We start from the raw sequence: 2500 nt of genomic DNA on the forward strand, positions 1-2500 counted from the left end.
GACTGTCCAGGCCAGGCAGGAAAATTCGTCGAGGGGACACGCTGACGAAACAGCGCTGGTTCAGACACGGTGGGCGCAGTGTTGGAATCGGCAGCGCCGAGAAAATCGGCAAAGTCGGCAGAATCGGCAGCAGGTGCTGGCGATGAGTCAGGACGGACTGGATAGTCCAAGGCTCGATGAGAAAGACCGCTGGTTTAGACACTGGGGCAGTGGCAGCCCGCGGGGCAGTGTCGGCAGATTCGGCAGCAGTGTCTGCCGATTCGGCAGCGTTGGCTTGTTGGCGCGGGGGGCCGATGCGAGTGGGGACTTGGGCAGCGGGCAGTGAAAGCAAGAGTTTCCCCGATGCTGCCGGGGAAAACGCTCCCCGGGATGGCCGGGTGAGATGACCCGGCGGCCCGCGACGGGTCATTCAATTCCATGCCCCGTCAACATAACTCCCGATGTACTGTTTGCTTTTTCGGAAGAAGAGATCCATCCCCCCATCCTCGGCCAGCCAAAAACGCTCCAATTAATGGCCGGGTGAGATGACCCGGCGGCCCGCGACGCGTCATTCAAATCACTGCCCTATCGGCTACAACTGCTGATGGGTGGGATTAGAGGCCTGCCATGGTGGTGAGGGGCGGCGAGGACCGTGAAAGCTAGAGTTTTTCAGAGGCTGCCGGGAAAAAGGCCCCTCGGGTGGCGGGGTGCGAGGACCAGGCGCGTCATTCAATTCTCTTCCCTATCAACTTGGCTCCCGTTGGCGGGATTGGAGGCCTACTGTTTGTTACAGGGCTAAAATCGTCAGGGGAAGAGCTGACGAAACAATGCTGGTTTGGATGCAGGGGGTAGTGTTGGAATCGGCAGCGCGGACAAAATCGGCAAAGTCGACAAAAAAGACTGTTGGTCTGGACATCGGGGCAGCGGCAGCCATGCCGACAGGGGGGGAAATCGGCAGCGCAGATTTGTGCAGCTGCAGGTTCGTCGGGGAAATCGGCAGCGCAGATTTTTCGATGAACATGGGCTGGAAGATGGACTGTCCAGGCCAGGCAGGGAAATACGTCAAGGGGACACGCTGACGAAACAGCGCTGGTTTAGACACGGTGGGTGCAGTGTTGGAATCGGCAGCGCCGACGAAATCGGCAAAGTCGGCAGAATCGGCAGCGGGTGCTGGCGATGAGTCTGGACGATTTATAGTCCAGGGCTTGATGGAAAAGACTGTTGGTCCAGACAATGGGGCAGTGGCAGCGCGGATTTGTGCAGCTGCAGGTTCGTCGGGGAAAATCGGCAGCGCAGATTTTTCGACGAACAGGGGCTGGACCGGCCGGGCCAGGCAGGAAAATTCGTCAGGGGGGCACGCTGACGAAAAGAGGGGCTGCGGAGTGGAAAATCGGCAGCGCAGATTTTTCGACGAACAGGGGCTGGACCGGCCGGGCCAGGCAGGAAAATTCGTCAGGGGGGCACGCTGACGAAAAGAGGGGCTGCCGCGTGGAAAATCGGCAGCGCAGATTTTTCGACGAACAGGGGCTGGACCGGCCGGGCCAGGCAGGAAAATTCGTCAGGGGGGCACGCTGACGAAAAGAGGGGCTGCCGCGTGGAAAATCGGCAGCGCAGATTTTTCGACGAACAGGGGCTGGACCGGCCGGGCCAGGCAGGAAAATTCGTCAGGGGGGCACGCTGACGAAAAGAGGGGCTGCCGCGTGGAAAATCGGCAGCGCAGATTTTTCGACGAACATTCGTCAGGGGGGCACGCTGACGAAAAGAGGGGCTGCCGCGTGGAAAATCGGCAGCGCAGATTTTTCGACGAACAGGGGCTGGACCGGCCGGGCCAGGCAGGAAAATTCGTCAGGGGGGCACGCTGACGAAAAGAGGGGCTGCCGCGTGGAAAATCGGCAGCGCAGATTTTTCGACGAACATTCGTCAGGGGGGCACGCTGACGAAAAGAGGGGCTGCCGCGTGGAAAATCGGCAGCGCAGATTTTTCGACGAACATTCGTCAGGGGGGCACGCTGACGAAAAGAGGGGCTGCCGCGTGGAAAATCGGCAGCGCAGATTTTTCGACGAACAGGGGCTGGATGCTGGACCGGCCGGGCCAGGCAGGAAAATTCGTCAGGGGGGCACGCTGACGAAAAGAGGGGCTGCCGCGTGGAAAATCGGCAGCGCAGATTTTTCGACGAACAGGGGCTGGACGCTGGACTGGGCCAGGCAGGAAAATTCGTCAGGGGGGCACGCTGACGAAAACAGGGGCTGCCGCGTGGAATGGCAGCCTACACGCAGATGCGAATTCGGCAGCGCACGATGGCTTGAGCAGGTCATGGGTTCGACTTGGCGCGATCTGAAACCTGGACGAGGGACTGTCGACGCTGGACGAGCCAGCGCGGTGGCCTGTCGTGCCCCGTTCCGGGGGGGCCTGCCGCGGAGACAGCCCTCGCGGGCTCGACAGCGCAGGCCAGCGTCCCCGACGTCGCTGGCCGCGGCAGGCGAGCTGCCGGGGTTCCCGCATTCCTACAAGAAAACGTCGT

Source organism: Populus nigra, chromosome 2 (genome assembly GCF_951802175.1).
Source record: "Populus nigra chromosome 2, ddPopNigr1.1, whole genome shotgun sequence".
Taxonomy (NCBI): domain Eukaryota; kingdom Viridiplantae; phylum Streptophyta; class Magnoliopsida; order Malpighiales; family Salicaceae; genus Populus; species Populus nigra.